This window comes from Meriones unguiculatus, chromosome 8, assembly GCF_030254825.1.
Source record: "Meriones unguiculatus strain TT.TT164.6M chromosome 8, Bangor_MerUng_6.1, whole genome shotgun sequence".
NCBI lineage: Eukaryota > Metazoa > Chordata > Mammalia > Rodentia > Muridae > Meriones > Meriones unguiculatus.
In genome coordinates, this window is record NC_083356.1 from 39,248,628 (window position 1) to 39,265,596 (window position 16,969).

Here is a 16,969-nt window from a genome sequence, read left to right on the forward strand (position 1 = left end):
ATCAAACTCATTAAAACTCATCTTAAGTGTTATATACATTCCTGTCCACACAGCTTTGATTTTGCATGTGAAAGTTACTTGGTGAAAACTCGTACATACATAAGCAGAGGTGATGAATGCAGAGCAGAGATGCCTCAAAGATTAGATTTGCTTTCTGAGTTCACTGTGAGATGATTAGAGCCGTTCAGAGGATAAAATGTTTGGAGATAGAAGGAAAAGAATTTGTAAGCAAATGGACAGAAAGGAACATAATTTTCGTGTAATCAGACCTTGCCTTGGCCTCTGGGGTCTTGGAGTCTCCCAACATTACTATGAAAACCCAGAGGACTGTGTTTGTTTCAATTCTTCATGGCTTTGTGTTAGTACTTCTAATGAACTCTACAGATGCTCTGTTCGCTGAAGAATTTTATTGCCCTTAAGGTTTGCTGACTGGTCTGCAAAACTGCATTCATTACTACAATTTGTCATTTGGGCATGAGGACCATCATTTCCAGGTCCCACTATTCATTGGGACAAATGAATCAAAACAAAACAACAGAATATTCTGTGCTCCTTCAAAAGACTATGACTTATAAAGATTCCAAGGTCATTCTGATACATACACAAAAGTTTGAGAGCCCTGAATACCTAGAAATGGTTCATGGAAGATGCCAAGCAGATTCATCACTAACTCTGTATAGAGATGCAGGTCCTTACTTCTCTCCTGCCTAGACCTTTAACAAGAAGAACTTTCAACCTATTTTTTTTTACTTTAGGAGAGAGACTAAATTTTCAGGATGAGGATAAAATAGTGAGATACATGAGTTGGAATTCCTGGCAATGGTAACTCACCCTGTCACTACACGAATCTGAGAATCCATAATTATTTACGTTGTTCACCCTAGGGACCATGCTGGCTTACCTTGGCCCCACCTACCTTTGTGTTCAGATTGAACACTGGATGGAATAACCCATATCTTTCCCATATCAGTTTCGTTGCTTTTTAAAAGTCCCTCCAGAATTGAGTTTCCTGTATTTGTGTGAGAATATCTCCTCTGTTCTTTTCATTTGCCTTCTGTGGTTTGTAGGTAAAATTTGGCAATACGGTTGATGAGGCTTTCCAGTCTTTTAGGTGGTCCTTGTAACTTCACCTAATTTACTGATTTAGCAGCAGTGATGCAGTTCAAGAAAACACAGACACTGTGATTTTTCTTTTTCTTTTTAAGTTATTATTCATATAGAGTCACATAAATGCAGTAGGTGTCAGTCCTGTCATCTGCATATCTTACTAGCATCCCACCTTTTCAAGAGCTATATTGGTGTCTTTGGTTATATAGAGAATGTTGTCTTATTTTTCCACTTAGATTATACTCCCTGAAGCAGGGCCCTCTGCATAAAAGAACTCTAAAGGAGCGTTGAGTGGTTAGGTCACCACAATACCACAGACACTTCCCCAGGTGTGTGAACTGAACAGCCTCCTGCATGTAAGAATTTGCTTTCCTCCTTTAGAGAATTATAATAATAATTTGCTTTCCATGGGATTAATGAGAAGGCTGTATTAACAACTGTATAGGAAATGTTCTTCATGAAGTACTAGTTATAGATGTTTCTGTTTTTAAACTCTTATTTGAGTTTTAAGAACAGTATAGAAAATAATACCTTTCGAAAAAGCAAGGCCCAGAAGTCTTAAGTGACTTCTCAAAATGCCACCATCTGACTGCGGTGGATTTAGGGCTGGAACCATAGGAAAAACTTTTCTGAGCTTCTCATCATGTTTTTCTTGCACACACAGCAGGCATATCATCTTTTTTATGTGTTCTTTGACAGTTGAATGATATCCCTTCCATCCTCCATTTATTCTCAGATTCAGTCTTTCAGAACCTAATGTCTTAACTAAGACCATTATTAATCAGCTTCTTTCAGAGTTGGAGGTGAGGCAGCATCTGGAGTGAAGCAGCTCTTCCTCCAATTTGCATTTCAGGTAGATCAGCAGAATGTGGTATCACAGTTGAACCTAAGTCATGAGGAAACATCTCGGGAGTTATGTAGTAAATATATTTACTGCATACTTACTCATGTAATTTACCCATAAACCAACAGAAACCTTGGAAACTTCAGTCAAATCTTCTAATAAAACCAGGTCCAACTTGGAAATGTGCGTGTGTACAGTGGAGATTGCTGTTTCCAGACTAGATTTCTCTCCTGGAGTTCTCTCCTGGAGCCACTTAGATTCACTAAGGACTGTCTAAAGCTGATTCTCAACAAAGGCAGGATAAAGGTCAGAAGTTCACATATTTCAGAATGAGTTACACTTAACTCATCTTAAAGGTCTATATGAAGTTCTCCTTTCAAATCAAGAAAGGTCTCTCAACCTTTTTAGATTTTCCTTCACAGAATATACTCTTGGACTACTTAGAACTTGTTCTTTCAAGATGACATCCCTAGACCACAAATAACCTTGCTTTGCATTTGCAGACTTCGGCACAACCTCTATCCTGTGGTCAACATGCTACTCATTAATTAATTAATTAATTAATTAATTAATTAAGTCTTCTACTAATTCTGTAATTTAAATTTTTTATTGAGCATCTTATGTCATCTTTTATCAGCTGGACTCCAGTATTCACAAGAAGCATAATATTGAACAACTCTTGTCTATGAATCTATAGACAAGAGGTTTTAAAAGTTGAAAATTCATTTGTAAGTGTCAAATATTTCTTAGGTAACTTGTACACCAAATGAATGATCATATGGGGAAAATTAAATAAAAACAGCGGGAAAAAGAATGATGAAAGCTAAATGATTTGGTAGCATGATCAGGAATGCTGTGTTTACTAAAGTGGCATTTGAGCCAAGCCCTTAATGAAGCTATAAAGGAAGACATGGATATCTGGAAGAAGAGCATTCTAAGAAAGGATCACACTGATGAATGCCTGAAGGTGAGAGTATGTTTGAACTATTTAAGGATCCAAAGGGAAGTAAGTGGATTATAGTGAAAAGGAAAGGTGAGTTCAGATAGATTCACTCTGCCTAGGTTTTGAGAGGCAGCATTCAGGAAACAAAGGCTGGGTGGGAAAAGCAATATTGTGGAGTCCTTTATGATGTTTTTCCAAGCAAGAAGGCACATTTAGCTGGGCTGCTGGTTGTGATATTGATTAAGCTATTTAGAATATCAAAAAGTCAATATGCGTGGAAGGTTGAATGAAAGGTGACACCATGACTTTCACTATGAAGCACCAGTTGAGTAGAACTCTCACTTACTGACATGTGTGACTATATAGTAACCTAGTGTCATATATATACATACATACATATATATACATGCATGTGTATGTATGTATATAAGACATATAGCCCCTGTAAACTCTCAGTCATCTGCTAGTCTCCCCTGTTTATAATTTTATGCTTTATGACTTACCATACTCCTTATTATAGAGCCATTGAAGATACTTCTTTTAAAATTTTTGAATTTCCTATAAAAGTAATAGAGCTATGACATTACATAATAGAAAGAAAAGAGAAGATTCATAGTTTGGAAAGTTCATCTTGGCTCCTTCCCATGGCTTGGTTATAGTTATTAGCCCTGAAAACAACTCTATCAGGGCCTGGAGGAGGAAGAGAAGAGGCAAATTGCTTGTAGAGTAGCTTGTACAGGAGGAAGTTAAATGTGGTCTTCAGGGTGGGGCCCTCAGAAGATGATGAACTATTTCCAGGAAGAGATGATACATCTCTTTGATGTCCTGGTGGTTTTTGACTTTTTCTTTTTCAACTTCACCATTTTCTATCTAAGTATTCCTTTCCACAGCCTTTCTTCTAACAAAATCATTTAATAATTTTTACTTCAGCCTATTTCTGGATGTTCCTACTTATACTGTTTTAGACTTATAAAGTTTATAAAGGGGGTCATTTTTCCTAATGTTCAAAAGTAGTGCCTAAAGTTAGACTGGCTTGAACCTTGAGGTTGTATTTAGTAATTATGTGGCTAGCACTACATTTCTTGGAACTTCAGTTTCCATACCTGTGAAATGATGAAAGTTGTACCTACCTCATGGACTTCTATTAGGACTTCAAAGGTAATACTGGGAAACTTCTAGTTTCTCATTACACATTACACGTGGGAAGCTTAGAAGTTACCACTTCAGCCCACCACAAAAAATATAAACAAAACGATATTGTTACATATTTTTAAATTCACATGAGAAGGGCATAATGGGGTCATTGCCTCTCACACTGGAGACAATTGATGGAAAGGCACAAACGGCAGAAACAGAAACCTGTGAGCTACAGCATCCATGGAAACCAATGCCAGTGTAGGAAAAGCTGAATTTAGAATTGATGAAGTGACATAAGCTGGGGTGTAGAGCATCTGAGGGAAAGGTCTTAGAAGATGTGGCAAAAGTAACACGTGCACTCCGTGAGTCCTATTTCTTAGAGTTGTAACAGGGTCTTACAGAGAAGGTCAGAGGGAGGTTTCCCTGTGCATCTGGTGAAGAAGGAGGAAAGAGACCTCTTTAAATACAGGACTTTTGTTCTCAATTAGGAGGAGGTGTTTTAAGCGGAGCTTAGCCTAATAGAGTTTTATTAGAATGTAACTCACCTGAAGAAAAGAAATACCTGACCCTAGACCACTTTAGTCTTCTTGAACCACCTAAAGGGGAGGGGAAAATCCCCTGAGATACACTTTGAAGTACACAGTTCAGAGGCACATGTACACACACACACACACACACACACACACACACACACACGAAAGTTCAGTATCTACATGAATACATGTGTAAAACCCTGAACTACATAGTAGTTAAATATTAAGAAATCCAACAAGGTATGCAAAGAACTACATGACATGACCAAATGGGATTGGTCTCAGGTATGAAATACTGATGTAACATTTGAAAAACAATAATCTATTACATTACTAAGAGTAAGAAGAAAAATCATATGATCATACTAATATATGTAAAAATACATTTGAAGAAATTAACACACATTTAATTATAAATAGAAAAGTACTTGATAAAGATCATCTCCAAAACATATACACTAAATAATTAAATAATAGAAATAAGATAATAGCAATGATAAGAAGTAAAGGATATTTCCTATTAACTTCTCCTAAATGTCCTGGCTAGTACAATAGCACAAGAAAACAGAACAAAACGTGTACTAACTCAGAAGAAAATAATCAAAGCATCTCTGTAAATATGATGATTATCTATGGAAACTATCTAGCATAAACAATAAATAAAAGAATAAATAAATGTTTATAATAAGCCTCCATTATTCAGGTTAGTATGCAAAAGTCAAGCACTTTCTTATATACTAGTGATGAAAAAGTAACATTAAAATTAAAACCAATATCATTTACATTAGTATTTAGGAAAAGAAATACAGGTGCACAGAACTTATAAAATGTATCTGTATAAGAACAACCACAAAACCATAATGAAAAGTTCAAATTTTCTCTTTTTGTATGAATAGAAGCTGGCCTTGGTGATGCAAGTTCATATCCAAGCTACTCAAGAGGCTCAGACAAGAAGAATACAAATTCAGTATCTGCACTGAAGAGTTCAAGCAAGTTAGTGAGGAACTAAAATGAAAACTAAAAAGGTAAAGAAGGTTTGGAATATATCTCAACCGTACTGTGTCCTTCTAGCCTTTCTAGAATTATTCGGTTCTAAGTCAATGACCAGTAACAGAAAAAGATAGACAGAAAGAAGAGTAGGGAGAGATAGGGGGAGGGAAGAAAAGTGGGAGGAGTAAGGGAGGGAGGAAGGAAAAAAGAGAGAGAAAGTATATCTTGTTCATGGACAGGAAGGCATTTTTGTCAAGGCATCTTTTTAACTTAACCTAATAAATTCAATACAATTACAATAAAAATACAAGTCACTCATTTTGTGGATATAACTAAAATAATTCTAATATTTATTTAAATACATATATAGATTATCAAAGATACAATAGTTTAAACTAAATATTGAAGGTAATAAAGATGGAAGACCGACATATTCAACTTCAAAGCTTACTAAAAACTATGATGAATCAGAAAAGTGTGTATTAGTGAAAGACACCTAGGTCAATGGAGGAAGATAGAAATCAACATATCAATAGACAACTTTGAAGAAGAGAAAGAAAAGTTCAATAGAACAAAGATAATTTTCTCAAAAAAGGAGGCTAGAATGATTGGATAGTCATATTCAAACAAATAAAAATAATCTAGACCCATACTATAAGTTTTCCACAAAAAATTTCAGTCTTACATTGATCTTGGACCACAGTTAGAATATAAAGCAATAAAGCTCCTAGGTGACTACACAGAAGAAACTTAGGTGATCTTACGTGTGATAATTGCTTTTCAAACACAACCACAAAGGCACAATTGTGAAAAAAGCAACCAAGAAGCTGGAATGCCTTAACACTAAAAACTCCTATGAAAAAGGCAATGCCATGGAAGGAGAAAAACAGATAGACTGGAAAAAAATGTTTACAAAAGACACATTTGGGAAACAATTACTCAAAAAGGCAAATAACAAAAGTGACAACTGAATTTTAAATCTACTGAGAGCCATAATACTTATTCTATATTTAATAGAACCTCATGAAAGAAAACACAAAATGATAGCATATGATAAGCTGTTTATATCACATGCCACCAGAAAAACATAAATGACACATTTAGATTGATCACATACCAATTATAATGGCCAAAAGCTAAAATCCCAACACCAAATGATAACAAAGATATGGAACAACTGGAATTCACATTCTCTGTTAGTGGGGTTACAAAATGATGCAGCTACTTTAGAAGGTTCTTGGTAATCTTTTATAAACGTACTCTTAATATATGTGATTCTCGGCATTTACTCATAGAAGTTGAAACTTGTAATTGCAAGCATCAGCTAACATGTGTGCATAGCTGCCTAGGTCATAAATTCCAAAACTTGGAAACAAAGAAGATATTCTTTTGTAGGTAAATAGTTCTATCACTACCATATGTCAGATGTTAGAACTCTATTCAGTGTTGAAAAAAGAATAAGGTATAAAGCCAATTTAAAAGGTTATATTCCATACAATTCCAACTTAAATGCTTTCTTGAAATGATCAAACTATGAAGACAGTGAAGAGTAATGCTTTTCAAGGCTTGGGAAGCTAATAGGGTTGGCATCAATAGATTGAGGGTAAGAGATTTTTAGTGAAAATAGTCTGTTCAATACCATTAATGTGGATATGTGTCATTATAGATTTGTTCAAACCCACAGAAGGCACAACATTAGGAGTGAACTGTAATGAAAATTATGCATGATAAAGACATGTCAATATAATTTTATCACTTCTAACAAATGTATTGCTTTGGTAAGGGATGTTGATAATGGGCAATTCTAGGCATGTGCTGTGTAAGGGATATATGTAAAATTTCTATATCCTCTGCTAAATTTTTCACTAACTTTAAAATGCTCTAAAGATGATAGTCAATTTTTACAAAGTGTCCATGGTATGGTTTGTGAAAAATTGAAAGACGGCGTTGAATGAACACATGACACAGAGCCTGGGCGAGAATCATAGCTGGCATCATATTCTAAGTCTGTAACAAGTTGGGTTCTAAGTGTTTCATACATGTTAATATGTTTAGACAATCCTTTTCCCTCCATTTAGTCAATGAGTAAATTAAGGGTCAAAGAACCATAGTGGTTCACACAAGGAGGCAAAGCTATTTAATTGTAGAGTTGGGATTTGAGCACAGTACACCCTTTCAATTACAAGTTTATGACTAACTCTGATGTTAGTAGTCCCTCACGAAGGTAACCATTAGTATCCTCACTGGATATCTTCAGCAAAGGATATAGCAGGGCGTCAGTAAGGGGGCAAGTGTCTAGTTACTTATTCTATATTTAATACCCCTTCTTGAATTGTCTTCCCCCCCCTCAGTTAGTTATACTTTGTTGAAAGTAGCTGAATCTACTCTGTTAGAAACCTTGAGCAAGTAAAGCACATCCTTAAAAGAAAATTTGAATAATGGAGCTCTCTCCATCTTTTGAAGTCCCCTAGGCAATATTTGTCGAGCAAATGAATATGTGGGATAAGGAGGGGCTGATGAGACCTAGTTTTGGTTGGGATAGATGAATGATTTTGTTTTTGTTCAGTGAAACAGAAGAGCCAACAACCTTGGGAACCTGGCAACATTTTGTTGTTATCTACTTCAGAGCAGAGTCTATTTACAGGGTTTTACAGGTGGTATTTTGACTAAAGTATTACTTCTATAAATCATAATGTAGCTAAGGAGCACTTGGCCTGGTGAGAAGCAGTATATGTGGTAGTTTCATAACTAGGAACTCAAGCTGTATTTCCTTATTGGTTAAGGCTTCTCATAATATTTCCTATAAGCCCACACCTGTTTGTTTATATACCCCATTTTTATTCATTATTAGCCAGATAGAGCCAAGTAATTGTGGTGATGATACTTGCTTTTTTGCCCAATGCTGGAATGCTAGTGAATTTAGGTATGCCCTGGTTACTCGCATGCCTTGCTGGGTGCCTGTGCCCGTTGATGCCCGTCACGCTATGACTCTCTTCAGACAGAAAAGGGATCTTGGAATTACAGCCGCCATTGTTACTGCCATCTCATTGGCGGCTGTTGGAGCTACCACCGGGGCATTAGCCATGAGTCATACTGGGCAGACTGCTCAGACCCTGAATAATCATTTAGCCAATGTAGCTCATGCCTTACTTGTACAAAAAGGAATTAATGCTCAACTAAAAGGAAGCTTGATGGTGTTCAATCAGAGGATTGACCTCGTGCAGGAGCAAATTGATACCCTATGGCAAATTGCTCAACCTGGCTGTCAATGAAAGTATGCTGGACTTTGTGTCACTAGCATACAACATGAGAATTTTTCCTGTGCTGCAAATCTGTCTAAACAATTGTCTAGCTATATTTTAGGTAATTGGACTGGAGAATTCGATACTACGATGGAGCAGCTGAGAGTGGCCATTATCACAGTAAATTCTACCAGAGTGGACGCAGGACTAGCCACAGGATTATCACCATGGATTGCTGCAGACATGAATCATCTGAAAGAATGGGCGGGCATGGGAGCGTTAGCAGGCCTTCTGGTGTTGGTCTCCTTGGTTTGCCTGTGGTGTATATGCAAGATTAGAGTCTCACAACAGCGTAATGCAGCCATGATCATTCAGGCCTTTACAGCCATTGAAGCAGGACAGTCTCCCAAGCATGGTTGGCTACCATAAAAAGCTAAAATGTTATGCTCAGGATGCGAGGCTAAGCACTGCACTCAGGGTCAGCCGCTTTGGACCCAGAGAAGAGCAAGTCTGATTGCATGCGGATTGATGCCCCAGGTCCCGCCTCTGAGAAAAAGGTATCGGACGGGTCTGATGCTCTTTGGGTGGATGATACCTAAATGGACATCGGTACAAAGTCCCAATTTATTTCTAATATCAGAGATCAGACCTCTACTCTTGCCTGATGCGTCTAAAACAAAAAGGGGGAACTGTAGAGAGCTGCGTAATGCCGTGTCTTAAAGATGGAGCTGGTTTCCGCCTTTCACCTTCCCAATGGTGAGTGCTCTCTGTCACAAACAACTCCACATTTGGCTAAGGCTGAGGATCTGGTTTGCTTCCATGTATGTGGACCTATCTGTATTGCCCACGTGGCACGCTGGGGTTGGCTACCCAGAGGCTATTTAAGCTGTGGGCTGGGCTGGCTTTCCCCAGGGTCAGATGATTGTTCAAGGTTCCTGAATAAACTGCATTGAAAAAAAAAATTCTGCTTATTAGTCTCCAGCTCCAACTGTGTGATCTTGGACAATCAGCGTAACCTTGATGCTTCTATTTTCATGTCTATAAAATTGTTGTCATGATTCCACAACATTCAACATATGTGACAGCTAAATGAAATGACACCTTCAAAATGCTTTGCATAGTAAATAAATGATGACAATTGTTAAAACAGCATGACTTTTGTGGACCATAATCTTAAGGCAATCTACCACCTATGCAGAATTTAAAGACTAACTCAAGACAGGTACCAGTCTTTTATATTCCTAGATGTCCTATCATTTAAGGTGGAAATGCTGACAATTTACTGACAGTTTATTGAATCCACTAATTACTTTCTTTTTTTAATTGTTTACTAATTACTTTCATTTGAATTTAGCACACAAGTTTTCTACATCTCAAAACATTTGACTAAAGAATCCATTTTATTCTATTGAATTTTGTATTTCATTTTATAATTTTTACAAAACAATATGTTGTGCCTTCAAGTCAATCCTTTCTCATTTCATTCACTCTGTAGTCTATAGCATACTCCATATCATGTCTTAATCCATTCAAGCTCATCCCATCCCATCCTTCTATCCCATCCTACACTATCCCACGCAATTCCAGGCCATGCCATCCCATCTCATCCTATCCATTGCCATTCCATTTAATCCATGTCATCCAGTTCTATTACATTCCATCCCATTCATCCCATCCCATCCCATCCCATCCCATTCTATTCATCCCATCCCATCCTATTCCATGTCATGTCATTCCATTCTATCTCATCCAATTCCATCACATCTTATTTCATGCCATCCAATTCATTCCATTCTATTCCACTCCATTTCATTTATGCCATCCTATGCTATCCTGTCCCATTAATCTCATGCCATCCCTTTTATCCCAGCTCATTCATTCTATTCTATCTAATCACATTCCATATAGCCTGTTTTATCTCATGAAATTCCATGTAAGCACACGTAATCATTTTGCTTTGTCTCCAACTGTTTAACAGAAGTATACACTCTTCAATTCCTCGTAAATAACTAGGGATTTCTCAGAGATCTATGGCCTAATCTAGAAATGAGATCTTTTTGGTTGTCCACCATATCCTCCATGTCTGTTCAAATTTGCTGTGGTGACATCTCAAGTCAATTGTAATAACATCAGCTGGTTGGTGGGTGTGCAAACACATGACTTACATATTCTCATTCTATCAGTGAACTTCCTTTCGTTGAATAATGTTTTCCTGAAATTTGCCAGACATTTCCTGTGAATAGAAAAGGTGATCATTTCTTCCTCTTATTTATTTCATTTTTTGTACACCATCTGGTTATGTCCCATATTTGAAAGTTTAAGGAAAAGATGAGAGAGAGAGAGAGAGAGAGAGAGAGAGAGATCATGGAAGGTCTTTAAAGCAAGTAGTATAGTGATTACAGAGTTAAGTTACTTGATGATATCAAGACTGACCAGAGCTTGTGCCTGTGACCAACCAGAATTTTAGCACCAAAAATATAGGGGTGATGGGAAAATATTTGTATTGCTCAACAGTGACACCTATTGACCCAGAGGGCACATTCATCTCCCAAGTGAAGGAAGGAAAGTGTTAGGATTAAAAACTTAGAAAAATAAAAGAGGATAGACATCAGAAGAAGAAGAAAACAGGAAACAACCTAGGAACCTGCCACAGAGGGCCTCTGAAAGGCTCTGCCCTACAGACTATCAAAGCAGACACTGAGACTTAAGGCCAACTGATGGGCAAAGTACATGGAATCTTAAGTAAGAAGTGGGAAATAGTAAGATCTGGAGAGGACAGGAACCCCACAAGGAGAGCAACAGAACCAGAAAATTTGAACATAGGGGTCTCCCCAGGGACTCATATTCCAACCAAGGAACATGCATGGAGATAACCTAGAACCCCTGCACAGATGTAGTCCATGACAGGGTATTATCCAAGTGGGTTCCATAGTAATGGGAAGAGGGACTGCCTCTGACATAATCTGATAGGCCTGTTCTTTGATCACCTCCTCCTGAGGGGAGAGCAGCCCTACCAGGCCACAGAAGATGACAATGCAGCCATTCCTGATGGGATCTGATAGACTAAGATCAGAAGGAAGGAGAGGAGGACCTCCCCTATCAGTGGACTTGGGAGGGGCAAGCGAGAAGAAGGGGGAGGGAGGGTGGGGCTGGGAGGGGAAGAGGAAGGGACTAATGGGGGGATACAAAGTGAATAAACTGTAATTAATAAAAAATAAAAATAAAAAAACATTAAAAAAACTTAAAAAAGCAAGAAGCAAACTGATAACAAAGTAAACAATGTACAGGAAAGCCATCTACCCCAGTGTGAATTGGTTGCCAGAGTTGAGTTAAATTTAGCTAGAATAAAATGAACATCAACAGAATCAATGAGTGCAAAGCTCTGCAGAATACTTAATCAACACTTTGAAACTAACAATGAACTCTGGTCAGTTTAGGGATACTGAGACATGTTACATAACTGATCTTTATGAGGTGTCTTCCATTGACTGAGCCTAGAATCAGAATCTGGAAGACTTATCACTTCAGGTAACCATTCTTGTTTAATTTTCTTTTTACTTAGGAAAATAGGATCATTATGGAACATGCCACCCTCTTTTCTTTTCCTCCACTCTCTCTGCCTTTATTTCTTTACTTGTACACATATATACCAAAAGCTTTATTAACATAAATTTAGGCACTGAACTTGGGTATTAGTAATGAGTAAAATGTGGCCTAGACATGAAAAAGTCCGTTAACTTTCAGAAAGTCATTTCTGTGAGCTACTTAACCTGTTCACTGACTCAGCTAACGTGTAAATGATGTGGGGACATCATGGAAGAAGGAAGAATGGTTTCTCAATAGCGAATTGGTAGAGATAGTGGTAAGTCAGTAAAGCTCTCACTGAAGACTAGGTTTTTCAATTAGCTCATGAAAGGTCAGTTGAAAATTTCCAGCAGACATGTATAAATTCATGGGCGTGAAAGTGAATATTTTCGGGAACAGTTACAGTCTTTCATATTTTTGTTTCTAGATGCACTTTGGGTATAATGAACTTAAAGAGATTGTCAGGTCAGTAGTATATCCATTAGGGTGTTTCTAAAGAATATTGTTATGAGTAATGGGGAATATATTCAGATTTTTTTTTCTTTTAACAATTGAGTATTCAGGGACAAATACAGGGCTGAGAGTATATTTTTACTAGAGTTCTTGACTAGTGTGTAGAATCTCTGGGTCCTGTTATTTAGCACTACATAGACTAGGCATGGTGGTGTGAGCCTGTAATCCTAGAACTTGTGAGGGAACTTGGAGGGAAGAGGATTAGAAGTTCAAGGTCATCCTTCTCCACTACAGAGCAAATTCAAAATCTGACAGACATGAGATCTCATGTCAAAAGCAACCTAGAACAAATACATTTCAGTGGGAAAACATCCTAGGCATGGTGTAAAGATAAGTTGAAGAAGTGTGACATTGTAGATAAGAAGCCATTTGGGAAGTAGACTATAAACAAAAAATGCTTGTCAATCGTACACTGCTTTTGGAGGAGGCATGGGGCAAAAGATTGTAAGATACTAGGGATGAGGCTGCACACACAGATGGTTTAGCAGTTAACAGCTTTTGCTGCTTTTCTAGAGGACCTAAGTTTCATTTCCAGCATCCGTGTCTAGCAGTTCACAATACCTTGTGATTCTAGCTCCAGGGACCTAGTACCCTCTTCTGGCTTCCATGGGCATTCATACTTCATACATGCAGCAAGCACCCTTTACCCTAGACATAAAACACCATCATTCTATAAAGTACTTGAGTAAAAAATAAGTTTGAGAACTTCATGGGCATGGTTGACATACTCATAATCCAACACTGAGGAGTGAGGGGCAAAAAAAAAATCATGGATCTGAGGCCAGCCTCTACTACATAGTTATTTTGAAACCACCTTGGGCTACTTCAGCTCCATATCAAAACATCAATCCAAATTAGAGCAAGTAACACCACCCCAGGCCAAAACAAGTAAAATCATGGGAAAGCCATTCATAAAAATGTTTAGAAATACCATTCAGAACATTCAAAATTATTGAAGATAAGAATTACATTTCATCTTTATTTTGGTTTGTCTCTGGTTGCCAAATTATAAGCAGACCCTTCCCCTTCTGTGATTTCAATTCAGATGTCCACATTATCTTCCAGCTGGTACACAGTGGTAATGGATGACCAGCATTGACTGCCTGTTTCTCCAGTTTTAGCCTTCCTCTAACCTGTGCTATCTCCTGACAGTTCTCATTCATTTCTCGGGGAGTGTGTACCACCTTCCCTGCTTCTTTTTTTCAATTCATGGAAATGAATCAGATGTGTGATGGCGTCATTCAAAAGAGAAAGCTAATTAAAAAGGTCCCCTTTCCTTCCTTTTGGAGACCTTGCAGTAGTTTCCCCTTTTAGGAGACACAAGCCAGGAAGGAAGTTCTTCAGCACATCTGTGAATAGAGGTGCTGGCTCCAGTCTGGAGGAAGTTTAGTGATGACCATTCCTGGTTAAGATTGTAGGACCCAGGAGATGTGTTTCCAGATGCTTTATCTTTCCCAAGGTCAGGATGACCCAAATAACCAAAGGGTACGCCAACCAAATTCAAGGAGATAAACAGAAATGTTAACTGGAGAGTCAATATGAGTTGCTACCTGGGTGAAAGGATAAGCATGGTAATAAGCACAGGTGCTTATAGAACTTACGGTCAGGAGCCTCTGTAAGCATTCTCATATGTCCACTCATTTTAATTTCCATAGCCTTCAAAAGGCTCTAATTTAAGAGATAGGGAAGCTAAGGGATAAAATTTCAGCCACCTTCAGTACTAGAATTCGAACTTGGTCCATTTGGTTGTGGTTTGTGCCCTTCATTCACTTTAATGTTGATTTCTTCTTGTCCTCCAGGAGTTGCACATTCAAATAATGATAACTTGGTTTGTACTTTCAAGTAAGAAGTAAACTGTGGCCAAAGCAGGAGTATCAATTTAGTGGGAATCAAAAGAAAACAGGAGAAAATTTGGATTAATTAAGTTGGGGTAATCTGCATAAAACTAAATCCTATTTTCAATTATTTTTAAGGAGGTTTGGAAAATTCTAAACTGATATTGAAAGGCATCAGGTTGATGAAGTGACATTCTTATGATTGAACCATGCTGTCTTCAGTTAACTTCTCGTTTCACCCTTCTCTTTTCCTTCCCTAGTACTGAATCAGTTGGCTTTGTATTCCTCCTCATCTAATTCACTTACTTCTTCACTTGACAACATATAGAAAGGTTTGTGAGCTTGTGGCTCTTGCTTTGTTGTTTACAAGACCTAGCTTTCAGTCCAAAGTGAAGCTGTACTATATTGTTTTTGAGCAAAAATCCTTAAGTATGTTAAAACTCAGTATTCCTGAGAGAGAGAGAGAGAGAGAGAGAGAGAGAGAGAGAGAGAGAGAGAGAAGGTGTTGTGGGAAGATGGCCCTGTGGGTGATACCATGAGAATTAAGTAAGACCTGAATTCATATGCTAGAACCTAAATGCTAGCCACATATGGCCAGATATTCCTGGAATCCAAGAGGTGAGGTTAGGACATGGAGATGGGGCTCACTGGCCAGCCAATCTAGCTGAAAAAAAAGGTGTTTCATTTGAGTTCAGGGACAAAAATCTGTCTTAAGGGGATAAGGCAGAAAGTGATGCTACAATGGTATATTCACTGTCCTCTAGTCTCTGTATATGCCCTTAGCATGTGTGCTCATGCACTCAAGCATGCACGCACGCACGCGCACACACACACTCACACACACACACACACACACACCCCATAGAAAAAGGTACTCATACTATAGCTGTTTTGTCTGTGGATTGAGTGGAAGGAGTGCCTGTCTTGTGTATAGCTGCTGTTAGTCATATGTTAATGTTAGGTGGGTTAGTGACTTTGAACACAGAAGGGCACCATTTTAGGTTGTCCTCAAACTCATGAAGTGAGAATGGCTTTCTGATCCTCCTGCTCCCACTTTCTGAGTGTTGAGATTGATAGTTGACACCAGCGTGTCTGTTTCTATGTGGTGTTAGGTATACAACCCAGGGCATCTCCACAGTCAAATGATAATAGAGTTTGTGAAGCACTTTTTATCTTAAATTGCTTTTACCCATAACACTTTACTAACTGCTCAAGAAAGCTATCAATGGTGGTGAAAGTATAGGCTTTATAGCCTGCCACAGACCATTGCTTTCTATAGAACTGGAAACACATCATAATTGTAATTTGTCTACTCTTGCCCAGTCATGTAACTAACAACTTACTGTGAGACTTTAAATCTTAATCACCTTGGGCAGACTTTTTTTACAAGACATTGTGATGTTTTTTTCTAAGTGGTTTCAGCTACCGATGCCAAAGTTCTTTCTTGAGTCATCATTTGATATGGAGCTTTCAGAATCCCAAAAGGAAACTTGAACATCATTACAGTAGACTCAGAAATACTCTAGGCAATGAGCCACAGAATCTGGCCTTTATACTATCTGCTGGCATTGACTGCATCTTGAAACCTCAGTTTTTTCTACTTAGACAAAAGAGGTGAAGTTACCTGCTGAGTCTACTCCACAAAATTGCTCTCAAACTCTACTGAGATATCAAAGGTAGCACAATGTCACTCTAAATTATTGCCGGGCTATGGGTGTCTTAGCCTGTTACTTAAACACCAAACTTCCTATATTTTTTCCAATTTATTTATTTATTTCTTTATCTATTTATTTATTTATTTATTCATTTATTTATTTATTTATTTTTATTCACTTTGTATCCTAGCTGTAGCCCTCTCCCTCATCTCCTCCCAGTCCCTTCCACCCTCTTTCTTCTCTCCTCCCCCATAGCCCTCCTCTAGTCCACTGATAGGAGAGGACCTCCTCCCCTTCTATCTGACCTTAGCCTATCAGATCTCATCAGGACTGGATGCATCATCTTCCTCTGTAGTCTGGCAAGGCTGCACCCCCCAGGGAGAGGTGATCAAAGAGCCAGCCCCTGAGTTTCTGTCAGAGACAGTTCCTCCCTTACTAGGGAACCCATCTGGAATTTGAGCAGCCTATGGGCTTCATCTGAGCAGGGTCTAGGTCCTCTCCATGCATGGTCCTTGGTTGGAGTTCTGTTTTCTGCAGACCCCCCTGGGTTCAGGTTTTTTGGCTCTATTGTTCTCCTTGAAGAGC